Below are 23,545 nucleotides of genomic sequence, written 5' to 3' on the forward strand. Positions count from 1 at the left end.
TGTATGCCGTAGCAGTGTTCAAGCCAATTGAAGAGAGTCATGTGGTCCAGGCAGTCAAAAGCAGATGAAAAGTCTAACAGGACTAGACAGGCTTTCAGTCCATTATCAGCTGCTAGTAGAAGGTCATTGGCAACCTTTAACAAGGCTGTCTCAGTTGAGTGATGGTGCCGATATGCAGACTGGTTTACCAGGAATAAGTCATTGGACTCCAGATAAGACCTGATCTGTATAGAAACGAACCTCTCCAATACCTTGCCAAGGAAAGGAAGGTTGGCAATGGGTCTGTAGTTCTTCAAGTCGTTCCTGTCAAGAGATGACTTCTTCAAAAGGGGCATGATAAGACATGTCTTAAATGCTTCAGGAACCTCACCAGACGTCAGGGAGAGGTTAATTGTTGATGTAATAATAGGCACAAGGTCGTCAATGCAAGCCTTTACGAGCCACGATGGTTCCAGATCCAAGCTACATGATTTAGGCTTGAGAGAGACAATGAGTTTCTTCAGTTGACTGAAGGAGACTGGTGCAAATGCTGAAAGACATTTGTCCGTACCCAGTTGAAACACTCTATTTTCTCCAGAAGAAAACTGTGGATTTGCTTGAGATGTCTGAAATCCCGTCACGATACTGGCAATCCTATCATTAAAGTAGCTTCCAAATTCATTGGCCAATGCTACATCAGACCGGTGTTCAGGTAGGACAGTTTCTTGGCTGGAAGGAGAAGTTAGTCTCTTGACAGTGTGAAAAAAGCTCTCTGGTGTCAGTTTCAGCGATCTCAGTAGTCATATGCTTGGATTTGGCTTCATGGAGGGTATTGTAATAAGACAGACATTCTTTCTGATATAGCTGTTTGTCGATCGAGAGGCCTGAACTTAACATTCGTCGTTCTGCACGACGCCTGACTCTCTTGGCTTCTCTCAACTCTTCTGTGCACCAGGGAGCAGACGGTCGAACTGTAATAGTCTTTCTCATCAACAGGGCATGTTTGTGGATGAGCTGAATCAGAGTATCATTATACACATTGAGAAGAGTAGAGTCCTTTGGCATTGCCGTAGTTACCTCTCTTCCACAGCCCAACAGGGTGCAACATTACTTCAGACTATCTTTGATGTGGCATGCAAAATGCCTAAGCAAGATGGGTCAGCAAACCAGAGCTCACTAACACATTAACTACTCTCATTCTGACCCTGAGCTCCTTGACAGTATTGAGTCCATTCAATTGCAATGGGTAGAACACTTTAATAATCGTGCTCATGTGCAGCAAGTGTTCATGTGCAACAAGGTTTTTGGTGCAGCCAGTGTCAACGAGGGCAGGCATCATCTTTTCATAACATTGAACAAATTATCAAAAAACATGGTATCAGCTCAAGCAGTGCTGTATCATCACTTCGAGGATGAGTGCTGCTATAAGCGAGTCCAAAATCTTTAATTTTTCCAAAAACATTGTGCACCGTATCTCTGAATTTCATGTGCATATTTGAATATGCATTTTTCTTGCTTTCTTTGATAGAAACAAAAAAAATCAAACATTTCACCAAAGGGACGCACCACTACAACAGACACGTAATTTCAAGTCTAAATATGCAAAAATCTCCCTCATGTGTGACACCTTCCCATGCACATTTCCCTGATTAGTACAGTTTTACTTTTTGAAAGAAAAAAAATGAAATATTTCACACAAACAAAATGTGCACGAGATCTCTGAATTCAGGTCTGAAAATGCAAAGTCTCAGTCATGTGCGAAAGGGGTATCCCCCACCCAGCACTCTCCCCCACTCATTTCCTTTAATATTTATATTTTCATGCCTCTGTGTCGCTGGTGGCAATATGTTTTGGGGTTGTGAATTTCAAGTCTGAAAATGCAAAAAAAAAAAAATCCATTGTGTGGGAGGGGATATCCCACACCCTTTCCTGCACATCTTCTTGAATATCTATTTTTCTTGCTTTTTTAATAGACACAAAAATTGAATATTTACCATATCTCTGAATTTCAGGTCATGTGGGAAGGAGCTATCCCCCTCCCACACTCTCTCCCTGACCATTTCCCTAATTATAAATGTTTCCTACTTTTTTTGATAGAAGCAAAAATCAAAAATTTATTTCATGAACAGTGTGCACCAGATCTCTGAATTACTGGTCTGAAAATGCAAAATCTCCCTTGAGTGGGAGGAGGGATCTGCACCGTCCCCCCACTGACTCACACTACCTTCCAAGTTTTGCCCCCACCATGAAAATGGATCGACGGGGGATGATTGTTTTAATTGACTTATTAGTAAAACATAGTTCCCGTATGCCTACAGAATTATCAAATTTCGCTCCAAAATGTACATGTATGCCTATTAAAGAAATGTGTGTAGTACCACTGTAATAAGATATAATAATAATAATAATAATAATAATAATAGTGGCTACTTGTATAGCGCACAGGTGCACTTTTCAGTGCTCATGGCGCTTCAAAAATGAAAAGATATCATATATTTACATGCATGTACATATTCAAACATTTCAACAAATAAGAAAATGGTAAACAAAAACTAATATATACCAAATAAAGAATACAACATATACCAATTAAAAATACAATATTGATCCAATATTAATGACATACAGCAATTACAGTCCTCAGTATGAAAGGAACAGATAAGTTTTAAGTTTGGATTTGAATGACTCTGTAGATGACAGTTCCCTTAACTGAATTCAATTCAATTCAATTCAATTCAATGTAATGTTTTATTTCATTTTTCGACAAAAAGATATGAACATCACTTTTTTGATAACAGAAATTAAGGTGCGTAAAGTATAACATGAAAGAATGTATATACAATGATTGTACCACCTTATAATAATTATACACTATCATATAACTCAAGTGACTAGAAGTAATTATACAGTATGCAAAATTCGAAAAATGGAGGGACCCACTAAAAAGACAAAGCTTGTAGATTGTGGGCCCCTCAGAGGAAAAACATCAGTTGAGAAAAAAGTAATAGTCTGGAAGCCCACTAGAAAGATAGATCAACAAAAGCATACAGATATACAAACAAATAAACATGAAATGAGACTGGAGTAGGCGTAACAATACAATGGAGAGTTGACTATGAGACGAGACAAAATGAGGCAAAGCTAACATAATAGAAAAGAACAGAACAGACAAAAACGTTCTACAGACAGCGATCTCGTAAGAAGTATGTCGAGAAGGTGAGAAAAAGTGACGCAAGAAAGAACAGGGCAATAGACATGCCTATGATCAGAGAAATATCGTAGCATTATATGAATGTAGTATACAAGAGCTTAAGTATACTTGGCAATCAATATGTGAAAACGTAGGTTCTTAGAAAAGAAGTTATAACAGCTGGTTAATTCTATTCAGTAGAATAAGGTTGCAACAAAGAAACTTTCAATTTCCTCTTAAATGAATATATTGAGGGGGCATTTTTATACCCCCGCCAAACGAAGTTTGAAGGGGGTATATAGGAATCAGCGGTCGGGCGGTCGGTCCGTTGCAAATCTTGCGTCGCGAACTACTTCCTCAGTTTTCAACCGATTCCCATAAAACTTGGCACAGATGTGTGCCTTGGGTTGTAGATGTGCAAGACGTATTTTTTGACAGTACCCAAAAGTACGTTGCCATGGTAACGGCATATTATGGGCAAAAATGGGTAAAAATCTTGCGTCGCGAACTCCTCCCACAGTTTTTGATCAATTTTTATGAAATTAGGTACAGATGTTCATCTGAATATGTTAATGTGCAAGACACATATTTCCGCAATGGCAAAAAGTGCGTTGCCATGGTAACGGCATGTTATTGGTAAAATATAGGGCAAAATGCTTCATGGCAAAACTGCTTCATCAGTGTTCTTCCAATTCTCATGGAATTCATATTGAATGTTTGTCTTAGGATATAGGTCAGCATGACACATTTCTTGACAGTGACGAAAAGTATGTTGCCATGGTAACAGCTCATATTATGAGCCAAAATGATGGAAAATTTTGTGTTGCAAACTACTTTCTCAGTTTTTGCCCAATTTCCATGAAACTTGGTACAGATGTGTGCCTTTGGTTGTAGATGTGCAAGACGCATTTTTTGACAGTACCCGAAAGTACGTTGCCATGGTAACGGCATATTAATGGCAGAAGATCAAGGAAAGATCTTGCGGATTTAACTACTTCCTCAGTTTTTTGACCAAAGCTTATGAAATGTGGCACACACCTTGATCTTGGTGGGAAGATGTGGAAGACATATTTTTCGGACGTGTCGGAAGCTGCGTTGCCATGGTAACGGCATATAAATGGCAGAAGATCAAGGAAAGATCTTGCGGATTGAACTACTTCCTCTGTATTCGACTGAAGCTCATGAAATGTGGCACACACATTGGTCTTGGTGGGAAGATGTGCAAGACATATTTTTTGGACATGTCGGAAGCTGCGTTGCCATGGTAACGGCATATTAATGGTGGAAGATCAAGGAAAGATCTTGTGGATTGAACTACTTCCTCAGTTTTTGACAAAAGCGTATGAAATGTGGCACACACAATAGTCATAGTGGGAAGATGTGCAAGACATATTTTTCGGACGTGTCGGAAGCTGCGTTGCCATGGTAACGGCATTTAAATGGCAGAAGATCAAGGAAAGATCATTCCTTGGGTAAGACTGTCGTCACGGGGCGGGGGTATTAATCACCTTAAGTGATATTTCTAGTTAATATCAGGATGCATGGAATTCCAATAGCTCGGGCCAGTGTAAACAAATGTGTTCTTTGCTAAAATCGTACGGAAAAGAGGTAAATGATATTCGTTAGAGCGTCGAGTTGGATATTCATGAAATGACTGATTTTTTAGGAACATGGAATGGAAAACATCAGGAAGAAGGTTATTGTTGTACATATACATAAATTGACCTAAACTGAATAAAAACAAATCTCTAGATTTTAACAATTTATTAGGGGCAAACAGTGCATCTGTATGAGAACGTATGGGAGAATAACAAATGACACGAAGAGCTTTCTTTTGCAAAAGGAACACTCTATCCAACAGATTTTGGTGCGTGTTGCCCCAGACTAAAAGTCCATAATTAAGGTAAGGCAATATCAATGAGGAGTATAACATAAGTAGTGATTTTTTAGGTAAACACAATTTTAGTCTATTAATAACTCCTATATTACGTGAAATTATATTACAAATATAATCGATATGCAATTTCCAAGAAAGTTTCTCATCTAAAATAACCCCAAGGAATTTAAAATGTGAAATTCTTTCCAAAGAAGTGTCATCCAAAACTATGTCAGTACTTAAAGTGCCAACAGTATTACTAAAAAGCATATATTTCGTTTTCTGAACATTCAAAGAGAGCTTAATAGCTCTGACCCAATTTGTTACTTTCTTCAACTCGCTATTAACTTTTCGTACAAGAACATCAATATCGCTATGAACTAGAAATACATTAGTATCGTCAGCAAAATGAATGAAAGAAAGAGCTTCAGATACTTGACAAAAATCATTGATATAAATAATGAATAACAATGGCCCTAACAGACTTCCCTGAGGAACCCCACATTTAACTTCTCTAATCACCGAGTTATCATTTTTGATTGTAACAAACTGTCTTCTATTGGATAAATAACTCTTGAACCACTCCAAGGCCTTCCCACGTATTCCATAATGTGATAACTTGTAAAGCAATATATCATGAATAATTGTATCGAAGGCCTTGGAGAAGTCCAAGAAAATGCTAATCAAATGAGAGTGGTCATCAATTGCACGAGCCACTCGTTCAACAAAACTTAAGAGAGCATGACTGGTACTGTGCTTCTCACGAAAACCAAACTGAGAATTTGAAAATATTTTATTTTGTTTCAGAAAATTAGTCATTCTCTTATAAATAAGTTTTTCCAGAACTTTAGACAAAGAAGATAATAATGAAATTGGACGATAATTACTGGTATCAAGTTTATCGCCTTTTTTGAATATTGGAATTACTTTTGCCAGTTTCATTTTTTCAGGGAATACGCCCTGGGATATTGACAAATTAAATATATGAGCAAGAGGATCAGCGATCGAAGATATAACACCTTTTAAAATAACATTATCAATCTCATCATAACCAGAACTTCGTTTATTCTTTAAAGAAAATGCCATGTCAATTATTTCATATCTATTAGTAGGAGTAAAAAATATAGAGTTGGGATTAAACTGTCCTAAGAATTCAGTGAAATGGTTCTGAGTAGCAGGAATATTTTGAGCAATTGTTTCACCAATTTCTGAAAAGAAGGAATTAAAAGCATTTGCAATCTGAACAGAATCATGAATTATTTCGTCACTCATCTTAATGTTATCAATATCTGAATTTTTACTTGCAACATTCATGGCCTGTTTTAAACCCTTCCAAGTACTTTTTATATCAAACTTATATTTCAATAATAAATTTGAATAATATCTTTTCTTTTCAAATTGTAGAATCATTGTTAAAGTATTTTTATAAGATGTATATTTATTCTTAGATAATTCATTCCTTTCCATTTTGTATTTATAGTATAATAGATTTTTCCTGTTGATAGAACGGAGAATTGATTTTGAGATCCACGGTAATCTGGGTGTCTTTTTGTAATCTGATTTATTCTTTTGTTTTGGAATTACAGTAGACCTCGCCTAAGTCGACATCGCATAAGTCGACAACTCGCTTAAGTCGACACAATAAAAAAGTCCCGATTTTTGCCTTTGTTATTCCTTGAAAATTTCCTCGTCTTAGTCGACATTTATAAGTCGACAACTCGCGTAAGTCGACCTGATTTTTCAGTGCCAACTGAGCTGAAATACGTGTTAATTCCCTCGTCTAAGTCGACATAATTTTTCGCTCAAAATCTTATCGCCATTCTCTGAAAAAGAATTGTTTTCCCGCTCCGATTCGCTGCGTTTCTACTCGGTAATTCGCTAGTGTACGTCGCGGTAGCGTTCGCGCCATGCGTCCATTGTCTTGTATGCCAGAATATAGAAAGGACTGTACACTCATTTACACTGGAGAATTACATGTAGTACCCAAGACAGTTCACTTTACCCCTTTTCTCCCTCTCGTTTTTCTCAAAACGCACAAATTTTGTACACTTATATGTCCCAGTAGGTATTCATTATCCGAACATGAAATAGGTGTTTTTGTAAATCCGAATATTCTATATAAAGTTGATTATTCCAAAGCGGTATTAAAACCAGGGCCCTTTCTAAAAAGATTTATTACAATGCAACTAATAATGCAACTCAAAAAATCAAATGCAGGTGTATCAAATCACACGCAACTTTTGCATTTAAACGCAAGTGCGTTGCTGAAAAGACTTGCGTTTGATAATCATATGAAACTAGAAAATAATTGTTACGAACCTGAAACTCAATTGCGTTTAAATGCAACTCTAAAAATCAAATGCAAGTCCATCTAATCACACGCAACGATGTATTCAAACGCAAGAGTGTTGCAGAGAAGACTTGCGGTTTTTGTACGAAACTAGAAACTGCGTTTAAATAAATCTCTATACATCTACGGAAGTGCGTTATTGTTGAAAAGACTTGCATTACTTTTTTCATTTCGTAAGCAAAATTAAGAATGAAACGCAACTCTGAAAATCAAATGCAAGTTCATCAAATCACATGGCACACTGAAAAGACTTGCGTTTGATAATCACACGAAACTAGAAAATTGTAGGAAACTTAAACTCAATTGCGTTTAAACGTAACACTAAAAATCAAATGCAAGTCCATCAAATCGCACGGAACGCTGAAAGACTTGCTTTTGATAATCCTACGAAACTAGAATTGTAGGGAACTTGTTTTTTTTAAAAACTCAACTGTGTTTAAACGCAACTCTAAAAATCAAATGCAAGTCCATCATATCACACGTCACGCTGTATTTAAACGCAAGTGCGTTGCAGAGAAGACTTGCAGTTTTTGTACGAAACTATTATAAGAAACTGTGTTTAAACGCATCTCTAAACATCTACGGAAGTGTGTTATTGTTTAAAAGACTTGCATTATTTTTTATTTCGTAAACAATATTACAAATTAAATGCAACTCTAAAAATCAAATGGAAATCCATCAAATCACACGGAACGCTAAAAGACTTGCGTTTGATAATCACACGATACTAGAAAATTGTAGGTAACTTTTTTTTAACTCAATTGCGTTTAAACGCAACTCTAAAAATCAAATGCAAGTCCATCAAATCACGTAACGCTGTATTCAAACGTAAGAGCGTTGCAGAGAAGACTTGCGGTTTTTGTACGAAACTATAAGAAATTACGTTTAAACGCATCTCTAAACATCTACGGAAGTGTGTTATTGTTTAAAAGACTTATCGTAAGCAAAATTAAAAATCAAACGCAATTCTGAAAATCAAATACAAGTCCATCAAATCACACGGAACGCTGAAAAGACTTGCGTTTGATTATAACACAAAACTAGAAAATTGTGTGAAATTTAAACTCAATTGCGTTTAAACGCAACTCTAAAAATCAAATGCAAGTCCGTCAAATCACAAGCAACGCTATTTCTAAAACGCAAGAGCGTTGCAGAAAAGACTTGCGGTTCTTGTCCGAAACTAGAAACTGCGTTTAAACGCATAAGAATGTACGGAAGTGCATTATTGTAGAAAAGGCTCGCATTATTTTTTATTTCGTCATGTTCGTAACGGAACTTTCGCCGTGACCGAACTTAGTCTGCACTTGCAGGGGAAAGACATCGCAACATTTACACGTTTCAAACTACCGAAACGCATGCTGCTTCACAAAATGTCAATGAAAAAAATGATAACGAATTATTGTTAAAGTTCGCTATGCCGAAGTTTTAAATCTCAGTCCAAATTTAGATTAGTCCGACAATGGTAAGAGGTTTGTTTTTACGAAGGTTATAGTCCGAAAGATGTCGTTTTCGGGTGAACAAACTTTTCTTCTTCTTTTTATTTCAGACAGGCCCGCGCCGTACAGAGCGGTAATGTTGCGAATTGGAGCGCGAGAACAATTCATTTTCAGAGTATGGCAATACAAATTTAAGCAGAACAAATATGGCGACTTGGGGAAGGAAAATCATACATATTTCAACTCAGTCGGCACTGAAAAATAATCTCAACAGAATCATGCGAAATCACACGCATATCTTCCCAGCAACGCACTTGAATTTAAATCGCAAAGTTTAATGCAATTTTGGGGAATTTGCCTTTGATATTTCAAATCAAGTTTAATACGTTAAGTGTCTAGAAACGGGCCTAGGTTTCCGATCCCGCTCTCTCAAAATCCCTCTAGAGATTTGGGAATTGTGCGTTGTCGTTACTAACCCGCGCAAGATTTATGCATGAACTAAAACATTATTGTTGCTCATGTCAGTAGGCATGTTTTGGCGGCAAAAGGAGTAAGATATGGGTAGCGATCCGCATCGTGATCCAAATCTTACTCTGTGCAGGGGAAATTAATGTTCATTTATAAGTCGACAAAATGTCGACTTACGCGTAAGTCGACGTGTTTTGCTCAGTCCCGATTATGTCGACTTACGCGAGGTTGACTGTATTTCATCCGAATGGTGATTAAAAATTTCCGTAAAATGGTTAAAAGACAAATTAATATCATCACTTTCTAAAACTCTCGACCAGTCAGTATTATCCAGGGCCGCGTCCAGACTAGCAAGCTTTTCAGGCGACACTCTGCGACTAAATAAGGGAAATATAGAAGGTTTGACAATATTAGCTATTGTCTTAAGAGGAAAGTGAGTCATAATTGGAAAATGATCAGTCATATCTGACAGAATTATAAAAGAATCTGGGAGGGGTAAAACATTACAAAAGAAGTTGTCAATAAGGGTAGCAGAGTGATCTGTAACACGTGTGGGTTTTGAAATAAGCGGAAGAAAGGAAGAAGACAAACATGTTTGAAGAAACTCGCTTGAGATATTATCATTGTCCAATTTCAACAGGTCAATATTAAAGTCACCAAGTAAAAAACAGTCCTTATTTTGAAAAACCGGGGATTGTGTCAAATCTGAAAGATAAATACAAAAATCTTTGAAGCTTGAATTTGGTGGTCTGTGCAATATGCCGACAACGATATTTCTATTTCCTGGAATACAAATTTCAATAAAAAGAGATTCAACAAAACTATCCATTCTAGAAATATCATCAAGAACAGTACATTCAAAAGTATGTGATACATACAACGCTACACCTCCACCACTCCTATTATCTGGCCTGTTATTGAAAAACATGTTATACCCATCTATTGCAAAAGAATTTCCAGAATTAGAAGTTAACCAGGTTTCACATAATCCCATAACTGAAAATGGTTGATTTGTATCAGATTCCAGCAGAAATTTTAAGTCCTCAAAATGTTTGTTTATGCTCCTTATGTTCAAATGCAACAAAGAAAAGGTGTCTTTAGGAAAATTATTATACATGTCTTTACAGTGATTCACAGTGATATAATTACACAAAACATTCTGAGTTAAGTCAGGACTGAAATCATGAGGCAATTCATTTGTGGATGAATTCAAATTATCAACAACAAGACTATCATATGGGGTAATTCGTGCACTATCTGTCCCATTCAATGTATCAGTTTCTGACATATGTCTAAATAGTTCAAAGAAGTCATCATTTGAAACGGAATGAAACGGCGCATTCATGTTCTCAGCCATTGGAAATATGAACGGCGTCAGAATCAGAACTAGCAGAGTAACGCTGCGGAGTAGAACGGAAAACAGAAAAGAGAAGGGAGACAAGAAAACACAGTAACGTTGAAGAAGACAAACATGGAACACATACAACGAGCGGACAAAGATGCATCGAAGGACTCAGTGGGCTTCCGAAATAATAACAACAACAAATATAGAGAATCCGAACTATGTCAGACTTAACAGGGTACATGCTAATAAACAAGTTTGGCTCACGAGATCCCTCGTGTGTTATAAATTTGTGTGGAATTTCACAGAAATTACCATATGACGTATGATTTTTGAATTACATAGACGTACAATGTAATCATATGCTTGTAACGAGCGTATTTCGAACGAGAAAAAAAAAACAATATCAGCAACCAGCAAAGAGACGAGGGGACGACAAATACTTAGGGATTGGCTCACCACCAAAATAACAAATCAATGATAAAAATCCCTTAAGGGAAAACAGAGCAATGTTTAAAAACAAATGGAGAATACATTAATTTACATACGAGACAGCTCAACATTCTGAAAATAATTGGTCGCAAAGAGAGCTGTTGGAATCCGTAATGCCATTAAACTACACCGAATAAAATCGGTAGCATGAACGGAGCCAAGTACCCTGACCAAAATCACAGGCAACAGCTGATCTTAAAATTACACTTATACAAAACATAGAGCTTCACACTGTTGCTGTTACATAACGCTCTGAATCTTAGTGATCAGCTGCGAAGAATGCAAAAGCACTAAAGTACCGTATACGTTAACACATATTCTGTATATGCATTATGTATGCTCGTATTGACAACACTGGCATACGTACTGACAATACATGCCGATACGCTAAGATTTATACTGGTTTACATATAGAATCATAATAGTCATATTATGGAATAGGTCTACTTTGATAAACCACCAGCGTAGATTCATGAATACTCATATTCGTCCAAATAATTCAAAATAAAATAAAATATTCAACGTTCATAAACATCATAACCAACTTGGATCATGTGTCAATGAATTGCTAACACTATTATATATGAAGTTAACTTGATCAAAAGAGAATATACAATTTTCTGTCACTTTTTACTATGTTCATATTTGTTATCGTCATCAAAAGAAAAATAGAAAAGGCAAAGTTATAAATTTGGCTAATCATTATAATTTAAAACAATCCATTACACTCAAATGCCTAAATATTGTATACTGTACTTGATCGTATACAATAATTGTATATTAATTAATGAGATACCATGTAAACGTACCGTGAGAACAAAACTGGAAAAGGGACAATATTCTCAACTAAAAAAGAAGAAAAGTCTTATTCTTAGTGAGTTGAGGGGCTGGTTCACCGGTCTCTGGTCAAAATTATTTTGTGAGACTAGATCCCTGGCAGGTAAGGCCCTGAACAGCAATTATTTTTAAAGTGTTTGAAAGAAGAAAAAGGGTGATCAAAGCTACAGCATAAGGTGGCATCATTAGAGAGCGCTTTAAAAAAGTAATATGCCTAGGGGCTAGGCCAATTGAAAGTAGGGCATAAATGACACAAAAATACTACTAGGGCCCTTTGACATCCGTATTGTTAGGCAAATACCCCAGGCTTGGCCCATTGTTTTGGATGGGTTGAAGTTCCAGTATGATAGCGTTAAGCCATAGGATAACACATACAGTATAGGGTCATTCATATAAACAGGATGGATTTTCAAGGGTATTTTTTTTCGGCATCCATTCAAGACGTATCGTAACTACACTGGACAATTCCATTGCCCTACGAGGATGAGCGAGATGCCTAGGGGCTAGGCCAATTGAAAGTGAAACATTTGTGACACAAAAATTCTAACATGATATCATTATCGTCAGGCATATACCCCACTCTTGCCCCATACTTTGGGATGGGTTGAAGTTCCAATAATAGTAGCGATCAGTTACTAATCTATAGGATAACACATGAAGTATAGGGTCATTCATATTACAAACACATGGATTTTCAAGGGTATTTTTTTTTTATTCATTAAATACGAATCCTTATCTCTACACTGGAAAATTCTATTGCCCAGCGTGAATGAGCAAAATGCCAGGGGGCTAGGCCAATTGAAATAGGAATATAAATGACACAAAAATACTAACATGACAATTGTCAGGCATATACCCCAGGCTTGTGCCGAACTTTTGGATGGGTTGAGGTTCCGACATTGCGATCAGTAATAGGAAGACACATGCAATATAGGGTCATTCATATAAACACGATGGATTTTCAAGGTTTCTTTTTTTTTTTGACATTCATTCAAGTCGTATCCCTACTAGTACTACACTGGAAAATTCCGCTGTCTATAGCGAGGATGAGCAAAATGTCTAGGGGCTAGGCCAATTTAAAGTTGAACATAATATGTGACACACAAAAATACTGACATGGCAATTGTCAGGCATATACCCCACACTTGCCCCATACTTTTGGATGGGTTGAAGATCCAATATGACAGCGATAAGTAATAGAATAATACATGCAGTGTAGGGTCATTCATATTGTAAACACGGTGGATTTTCAAGGGTATTTTTTCGGCTTTCATTTAACACGAATCGCTAATACACTGGAAAATTCCACTGCCCAGCGAGGATGAGCAATTGCCAAGGGGCTTGGCCAATTGAAAGCAGAATATAAGATGACACAGGAAATACTAACATGATGATTGTAAGGCATTTACCACAGGCTTTCCCTAGACTTTTGAATGGGTTGGAGTTCCAATATGATAGAGATAAGTACTAGGGTAACACAAGCAGTATAGGGTCATTCATAGAAACACAATAGATTTTCGAGGGTTTTTTTTTTTGTTTTTGTTCGGCATTCATTCAGCATGTATATCCCTACTATACACTGGACTTGCTGGAAAATTCCACTGCCCTGCGAGGATGAGTGAGATGCCTAGGGGCTAGGCCAATTGAAAGTGGAACATTTATGACACAAAATACTAACATGATATCATTATCTTCAGGCATATACCCCAGGCTTGCTCCAGACTTTTGGATGGGTTGAAATTCCAGTATGATAGCGAAAAGTAATAAACGATAACACATGCAGTATAGCATATAAAAGCAAGACTGATATTCTAGGGTATTTTTACGGCATTCATGCAACATGAATCCCTACTAGACTAAAAAATTCATCTGCCCAGCGTGGATGAGCAAAATGCCCAGGGACTATATAGGCCAATTGAAAGTGGAGTTTAAAGGACACACACACGTGGATGAGCAAAATGCCCAGGGACTATATATGCCAATTGAAAGTGGAGTTTAAAGGACACACACACACACAAAAATACCAACATGATATCATGATTGTCAGGCATAGGCCCCAGGTTTGGCCCCGACTTTTGAATGGGTTGAAGTTAGAGTAATAGCGATAAGTAATGGGATAACACATGCAGTATCGGATCATTCATATAGACATGATTGATTTTCACGGGTATTTTTTTTTTGCCTTCATTCAATATGAATCCCCACTACACTAGAAAATTCCATTGCCCAGCGAGGATGAACAGAATGCCTAGGAGCTAGGCCAATTGAAAGTGGAATATAAATAACACAAAAAATACTAACATGAAATCATTAACGTCAAGCATATACCCCACACTTGCCCCATACTTTTAAATGGGTTGAAGTTCAAATATGATAGCGATAAATAATAAGATAACATATGCAGTACAGGGTCATTCATATTATAAACACGTAGATTTTCAAGGGTATTTTTTCGGCATTCATTCAACACGTATTCCTATACACTGGAAAATTCCACTGCTCAGCGAATATGAGCAAATGCCGAGGAGCTTGGCCAATTGAAAGTAGAATATAAATGACACAAAAAAATCCTAACATGTTGTCAGGCATATACCCCACACTTGCCCCATACTTTTGAGTGGGTTGAAGTTCAAATATGATAACGATACGTAATAGAATATTAAACACATGCAGTAAATTATTGGGTTCGTACTTGTCATTTGTCATTGATTTACTGACGAGTCTATGACTATGATATAGTTTATATATAAGTGGAACAGTGTGCAATAGAGGTCAATAAATGCATGAGAATGGAAATAATGATCAATGCTTCTGATAGTTACTTTAACAATAAGGCATTCTTTTAATCAAGTGATTTAGAAATATCAAATGAGTGAAATGCTTACGCCTGAGAATCCGACCAATTAGTCCAGCTGCTTGGGGCATTACCAGTCGATCTTGGGCGAATTTGTAGAATTATTTTGGTGCCAATTATCTTGATTCGTGTAGAGAGGTGCTGCTTCTTTCGAAGATCGTAAGCAATTGATGAAAGCCTTCCCCTTTCGCGTTTCATGCAAGCTGGAAGATCGGTACGGATAGAGATTCGCTTACCGTGGTCGGGTTCCCGCTCGCCCGGTGGGCCGTCAGAGTCCCGTGTGGACTGTGTTGGATGCTCATATGCGCGAAGTACGCGATCTCTGTCGATCATGTACGCGAATCGGACGATGATAGGATCCGGACGTTTCCCAGCACCTGCGCGAACATTGGTTTCAGGGGTAGCAGCTCCAGACCTTGTAGGCAGACGATGAGCGTTGACTAGAGGAATTCTAGCAGCGGTTTCCATAGGAATAGCGAGAAGCTTCGCAAACACCTCAGCTGCGGTGTTATACGGGTTTTCGTTGGGCTTTTGGTGGGCTCCGTAGATGAGGAGGTTCAACTTCCTGTCATGAACTTCAAACAGCAACAGCTTGTTTTCCAGCTCCTCCTTGTATTTATCCGCTTTCTTTGAAATTTCAGGAATGTCCTTTCGTTGCATATCATCAATTCTGCTAGAGGCGTCCCCCATGCTTTTTTCAAGCTCCGCAACAGTTTGCTTGGTTACGGACAATTCCTGCTTGAATGCAGCGAGCTCTGCTATGACGTAATCAAGCTTTCCATTCATCTGTCGGGAGAGCGTGACGAAGGACTCCCATGCCTCCCTTGTAGGACTTGATGCTGTGTCAGGCGTGGCGGGGATTGCTGGGGCATGGTCGGGGCCTGAAGCAACGTGCATGGCGCCTGCTGGTACTGGTGGCGTGGAACCAACTGCATCCATATTTTGACCAGGAAAATTAGGCGAATTTGCTGCTTTTTTGCCTCCTTTGCGAGTTCTTAAGTGGTACTGACTCATGTCCCAGTAACACTTGAGAGGATAATATGACGTTTATCCAAGTTAGAAGGCAGTAATTTCTGTGAAAAGTATGAATTCTCGAGAGCTCGTGAGACACACGTCTTGCTAAGCCGCAGTCATGACGTAATCAAGCCTGAAGAGGTAACTGATTCCATAATTTTGGTCCCATAACGGAAAAAGCATGATCACCATACCCATGTTTTACTCTGGGTGTTTTGAGTAAGAATGCATCTGATGATGAACGTAGCCTTCGTGTTGGATTGTATTTTTGAACAGAATTACTTATGTATATTGGGGAAAAGGAATGAACTGAATGATGTACTAATAACAGAATCTTGAAAATAATCCTTTTTTCTACAGGTAACCAATGTAAGGAACGGAGAACTGGTGACATGGAATCAAACTTATTAGTAAAAGTTAACAATCGGGCAGCAGAATTTTGCAACCGTTGAAGTTTTGTGACATCTTTTTTTGAAAGATTACACAACAATGAATTCGAAAAATCCAACCGAGAAGAAATCAAAGCATGAATAAGTATCTCAGCTGCAGATTTAGACAAATATTTCCATATGAAACTTAAATTACGCAACTGATATCGAACATTCCGCTGAATATGAAATACATGACTTCGAAATGACATTTCCTGATCAAATATGACACCTAAATTACAGGGCTGTTTTCCACGGAGTAATGCAAGTGCTACCGATGTTGACATGACATGACTGATAATCAACTTTGCTTATCATATGCTTTGATCCCAATAACAGAAACTCAGATTTATCATCATTTAGTTTAAGGCCATTGGATGTAAGCCAGATTTTCAGGTCTTGCAAACATGCTTCGAGTTTTGCAATGGCGGATGACAATGAAGACACAGTGGGTTTAAAAGACAAATATAGTTGCATATCATCCGCATAACAATGATAACTAATACAATGCTTGCGAAATACTTCACTAATTGGTTGCATATACAGAGAAAAAAGCAGTGGGCCTCCAACAGAACCTTGAGGTACACCAAATTTTGTCATAGTTTTACAAGAGGTAGAATCACCAATTTCTGACATAATGAGATCGATCACATAAGTAGGATATAAACCAATCAAGAACAGTTCCTTTGATGCCCAAATATCTCAATCGTTCAATCAGAATAGCATGATCGACTGTGTCAAAAGCTGAGCTCATATCAAGCATGATAAGAGCAGTGATGTTACCACTATCTAATTCTCTGAACACAATATCTGATAAGTTGATTAACAGTGTTTCTACACTATGACCGGGCTTGTACGCAGATTGAAATGAATCAAGCAATTCATTATCTTGCAGATACATTGTCAGTTGTGAGAAAACAACCTTTTCAAGCAATTTACTTAAATAAGGTAAATTTGAAATTGGGCGGTAAGTTTTTTAGACACTCCTGATCTAAGCCTGCTTTTTTCAAAGTTGGATGAATAACTGCTTTTTTACACACCTGTGGAACTACACCTAATCTCAGGCTAGCATTTATGATTCTTGTGATAACGGGTGCTAAAACTCTGCCACACTTCTTAACCAAATCTGTTGGGATTGGATCAAGTTCACATGATTTGTTAGGTGAGTTCTTAATAAGATTTTCTATTTCATTAACAGTGACAGACTGAAACTCACTCAATTCTGACTTGACTTCACATACAATGTCATTTGGCTGTTCACAATGAGTTGGGAAACTCTGTTGGATTGCCACAATTTTATCAATAAAATATTGATTAAAACAATTGGCTAACTCAACTTGATCACCATGAGTGAGGTGTTCTGGCAAAGGAGATCGCTGTTTTCGGTAAAGTAAAGCATTAGCAACTTTGAACAACTTTTTTGTATCTTTCCCACAATGTAACCTTTTTTGAATGATATTGTAACTTAGCATCTTTAATCAAGGCATTTACACATCGCCTTTGTGCATGATACATCTGCTTGTGAATCTCCAGTTTTGTGGACCTTGACTTCCTTTCTAACTGTCTACGAAGCAGTTTTGCTTGAGCTATTTCTGGGGTATACCATTCCGTATTGGGGTGTATTGTGACCTTGATTCGTTTCTCAGGTGCCAACTTATCAAGGGTGGCAGTGAGTAAGGTGTTATACAAATTCACTTCATCATCAACATTATTAGCTTGAGATTCAGCTGATAAAAGAGACTTAACATGAGTATCAGCAACAAATTCTTGTGAGTTTGCAGATTTCAAATTCCGTGTCACAACAAATGTTTTTTTGATACAACATTTAGGAAGGTTCAATTCACACATTATTGCTGAATGATCTGATATACCTTCCACAACACCGGTATTACAAAGTTGTACAGTGTTACCTTTATGAGTTATAAGCAGATCTAATACATGGCCTCGATTATGAGTTGGCTCATTAATATGTTGAATCATATTAAAGGCTGACAACAATTCAGAGAACAACTTCGAATTCAAAGTTGACGAGTCCACAGGTATATTGAAATCACCTGCAATCAACAAGTCAGACGAGCAGAGAAGCTGTCTATCGAGAACATTAGAAAACTCATCCAAGAAAATCTGAAACTGCCCTGAACTGGGTGGATGATATACATTGATGAAATGCAACGATTTCTGCATATAATTCAGAGTCACCTGAATCTTTTCAAATGTTGTAACATTTGGGGAATCTACAATTCTGACATCTAATTGACTTTTAAACAACACAGCTATTCCTCCTCCTCGTTTGCCAACTCTGGGAATGTGCTCAAATGTGAAGCCATGTGGTGTCAATTGACCAATCGGAGCAGCATCATTAGGCGTAAGCCATGTTTCACAAATAGCAACAATGTCTAATTCATGATCAAGAATATAATCTACAAATTCAGCTGTTTTGTTCTTCAGCGATCTGGCATTTAACATAGCAAATTTCAAATTCATACATGAAATATCAGAATTCACAAATTTTCTTTCGTGTAACAACTTCACAGTTTGATCCCTATTTTGTCTTACTACTCTTTTACCTCTGTGAGTCTTTTTCACTCTGTTAATCTGTAGTGCTGTTATTCGTTGCCATGTCACTTCATTAATCCTAAGGCACTTACAAGAAGGTTTAGTGGAGTAAACATTGTAAGGGTTCAGCTGTAAAAGGTCCGAAATACTATATGCACGTCTTGTATTGTTATCAACAGCATGATCTTTAGTAGCTGACACACTAAATGACGGACCTGGGTTGATTTCAACATCTCCACTGGTAAGCAGTGACATGTGAAAAGTAGAGCTTGCATTCTTATAATTCAAAATGCATGCTTTTGAGTAGCCTTTTACTCTGATACCGGTACTAGACATGTTCTTATCATTCTTCACAGGTGGTAGTATAGACCTACTAAAAGTGCATGTGGCTGTACAACAATACATACATGGCAAAAGAGTCAGTATTAGACTCACAACAAACATATACCTCATTCGTTCCATTATACTGATCATTATCATCACTGCGTTGTGCAAACCGTACATAAAAATTTTAAAAAGCTACAGCTCATTCAAGTACAACAGTTGAGCGCATGAACACAAACGCGTATGACTTCTACGCGCTTAACAGCTCTAGGCTCCAATGAACGCATAAACACATACTTGAATATGAAGGCTGTAGTGTGGCTCCCATACAAACGATATCAAACCCCAAATCCAGTTAGCCGATTTTCAGCCAAATCCTCGAATTACTTAACACAAAAATGGTCCAGGAGATTCACAAAGCACATACAATACAGTTGGCACAGTGACACAAAAATAATATTACAGAACAACACAAAAATCATAAACAACTCAGAGCACAGAAAAGAGGCAACCACGCAGGGCGCTCTCTACGTTACGTTAATATATGAAAATATATATGAAAATATTAACCAAAAGGGTTTGCTGGTGTCGCAATCTCAGAACAGGCCGGGTTAGCCTAACACGGAATCAGGGTCAACGCGACCTCGCTTTAATGGGGGGGGGGCCAAGTTGTCCCTCTGGAGATTGTACCATGTTGTACTGTGGGAGCGCTTCGCATTCTGGCTGGTCGCAGTTATAGACAGAGTTGATACAACGTGCGCATCAAAGAACCTCTTTGGCGCACATGCAAAATGAACATGCGCCTATGTATAAAATGTGGCGATCACAAACTGGGTGTAAATTGTCTAATATGGGGCCGAGCTGTCCCTGAGACCGAGTTAGCCTGGATCCTTCTGGCAGAAAAGTCTGTATACCGACTTTTAGTTTTGATCTCAAAATACTCCAAAACAACTCATCCTGGCAAATCGCGTCAGCCAGGTAAGCTTCTTGGTAGACTTCAAATATGAAATGGTGCAAAATCGGTTCTCAAACCCTTACCAGAACTATGTTTTCACTTTAGTTCAAGTAAATTTAAAATCCTGTAGAAATGAGGAAGTACCTACTACAGATACAAAAATAAATGTCCATATTACTATTTTACTACATTTCATATATCTATTACAGTAAAAGGCGAAGTTGTTGTTGTCGCAGCCTCATGTGTTCCCTGTTTTATTCCAGCGTTGCTGGATTGTCTATCTCCTCCCAAGCCGTCGGCTCCGGGCCCCCGAGACCGCTGCCGTCAGCAGCGGGAGCATCTCTTCTATCCCTTTCAAGAGGGTTTCATCCACCCTCTGCCTCCATATCGACGTCAAGGATGACAAAGAAAAATTAATTAGATAGATGCATAATCATTTTTGTGCATGACGAAAGAGCCGGGCGTTTTTATATTCACCGAATTCTGCGCTGGACTCCTGCTTTCTCGATCGTCCATCTTTCAGCTTGCAGAGACAGTGGGGATAGTAAAGATGATGGGGTGCAGCGAAATCTCTGTCATCTTCCAGCGGACATGCATGCACGCACACAATGTACTCTCGGGTACGGTATGCCAGTGTGTGACCTGCGCCTGTGCTATGTATTGACGATGGTTACATGAAACACTATCAGCGGTGCGCGTGATATGGACTCTCATATGGTAATACACGGCGCAGTCATACAAGGGCATTTACGTACAGTGACGTTCGCCATTGGCGTGCCCAAATGAAAACAAAAACAACGAATGCTGTTATTTTATTGTATTTTGCACAACTGCAGGATACTATGCAGCTCGGGTACGTCATTTAGTTTACTCTCAAGTCGAGTATCGTTGTACTCAGACTGTTTAGGACGGCTAAATATCCACTTAGATTTTGTCCTTGCCGATCGTGCCGCTGTCGATTCGTTTACTGCACAGCTGCTGTAAACATACATATTCATAAGACATGTGCGGACGTGGGGGAAAACTTCGCTTTGCCTACCGCGGCGGGTACCGCCTATTTTTTAAGTTACAAGTGGAAATAAAATGGGTGGTTCTATGGTCCATCAAACCAAGTTTTGGTGATAAAAATAAAAAGGAGGGAGCAAATGAAGACAAAAGTATTCTTTTCTTTCTCCCATAACATGGGAAAAGAAATATTAAAGGAAAAAAAAAATTTGAGGCCCTGAGACCCATGGATTCCCACGGGTGCCTAATGCTTATTAAACCTAATGACTAACTCCCCCCCCCCCCCAAAAAAAAAAAAATGATAAAATAATAATAATAATAATGATAATAATGATGATAATAATAATAATAATAATAATAATAATGATAATAATAATGTACAGTCTGAAACCAAGTTTTTTTGATAAAAGCAAAAGGAGGGAGTAAGTGAAGACGAAAACATTTCATTTTCTCTCAGCACAATAGCAACGAAAACACTAGGTGGTCTATGAAGTAGCACAAGATTAGATATGTTAGTGCAGTGAAGTAGTTTTTTACAGTTTGCACATGATTTTCTTCAGAAAAGCTTTTTTTCAAGAGCAGAAAAATGGAGCAGATTTTTACAATTATTAACAAATTAATATTTCCGCCTCCCTTGGTTCATCCCTATATTATGACTCTACTCTCTCCTCTCCCCTAAATAATAATAATGTTATAATAATAATAATTATAACAATGAATAATGAACAGTATCAATGAGATAAATGGGTGGTTCTTTGACCCATCAAACCCAGTTTTGATGATCATCAAACCAAGTTTTTTTGATAAAAGTAAAAGGAGGGAGCAAATGAAGACGAAAATATTCTATTTTTTCTCAGCACAATAGCAACAAAAACACTAGGGGGTCTATGAAGTAGCACAAGATTATGTATGTTAGTGCAGTGAAGTAGTTTTTTACAGTTTGCACAGGATTTTCTGCAGAAAAGCTTTTTTAAGAGCAGAAAAATGGGGGAAACAGATTTTTACAATTCTTAACAAATTAACATTTCCACCTCCCTTGGTTCATCCCTATATTATGACTCTACTCTCGATCTCCTCTCCCCTAAATAATAATAATAATGTTATAGTAATAATAATAATAATGATAACAACAATGAACAGTATCAATGAGATAAATGTGTGGTTCTATGATCCATCAAACCCAGTTTTGATGATAAAAACAGAAATGAGGGAGCAAATGAAGACGACAATATTCTTCGTGTATTTCTTCTCTCATAACGTGGGTGAAGAAATATTAAAGAAGAAAATACAAAGTCCTGAGACCTGTGGATTCCCACGGGTGCCTAATACTTAAAAAACCTAATGACTATGATCCCCCTCCCCAAATATCAATAATAAAAATGATAATAATGATAACAATTATGAGAATGATAATATGATAATAATAATGGTGATGCATAGTCTGAAGCAGATAAAGGGATGGTTCTGTGATCTATCAAACCAAGTTTTTGGTGATATAAACAAATAGGAGGGAGCAAATGAAGACGAAAATATTTCATTTTTCTCTCATAACGTGGGAAAAGAAATATGAATTTTTTTTTTAAATGGGAGGCTTTGAGACCAGCTGTTGATGCCCTTGGATGCCTGCATGGAGGCAAGAGCAGGGGGTAATAAATATCAAAGTCATAGTGTCAAGGGTATCTCCCCGTTTCGACGGGAAGAATCTGTGGGCAGAACTTTCGGGAATTTCGTAAGCGTTTTTGGTAATTTTTCCCTGAATGTTTGTTGTTTTGTTTTTTGTTCTGCGGGGGTGAAAATGTAGGCATACACTGTGTGTGTGTGTGGGAGGGGGTGGGGTGGGTGAGGAACAACAAGACATCCGTTGGACTTCAACGGGTGCAGATAACCCATCGAAACTCAAGTTCTATAATAAAAGCAAGTGGCTGGATGATCTCAACCAATGGACCCGATCGCCGAGCACGTAGGACCTACCACAAATGTCATATTAAATTTCTGAGAAGGGTGGTCATTGGTAGAAGAGAGCACATTTAACGAAGGAATGAGAAAACTTTTCTTTTTATTTCATCATGGGGGCGCTGTGGCATAGTGGATAAGACTCACGACTCACGACTCACGACTCACGAACGGAGGGCCGCGAGATCGAATCCCGCCCAGTGCTTACATCCTTGGACAAGATGTTTTTACCCACAATGTCCCTCTCGACCCAGGTGTATAAATGGGTACCTGGCAACGCTAGGGTAATAATGATAGCAGGGCCCTCTGGTAGAGCAGTGGCAACACTGAAGAGGCTACCCTGGGTAAATAAGACCTTATTATTATTATTATTATCAATAAAAATGTGCAAAAATTTTGAACGATGTACAATTGAGCCAAAACAAAGCCAAATTTCAAAAGTAGGCATTACTCCAAATCACTTATCTTACCTGAAAGAGTATAATT

At 37.9% G+C, this 23,545-nt stretch overlaps 1 protein-coding gene across 3 annotated transcripts in view; it reads left to right on the forward strand.

Annotated features, from left to right (window-relative positions):
- The window catches only part of LOC139725047 (uncharacterized), a 508,769-nt gene that overhangs the window by 474,975 nt on the left and 10,249 nt on the right, over positions 1-23,545 (forward strand). The window lies entirely within an intron of this gene.

The sequence above is a fragment of the Diadema antillarum genome, unplaced genomic scaffold (genome assembly GCF_040938485.1).
Source record: "Diadema antillarum isolate AM-2024a unplaced genomic scaffold, OU_Dant_1.0 seq00000013_RagTag, whole genome shotgun sequence".
Lineage (NCBI taxonomy): Eukaryota > Metazoa > Echinodermata > Echinoidea > Diadematoida > Diadematidae > Diadema > Diadema antillarum.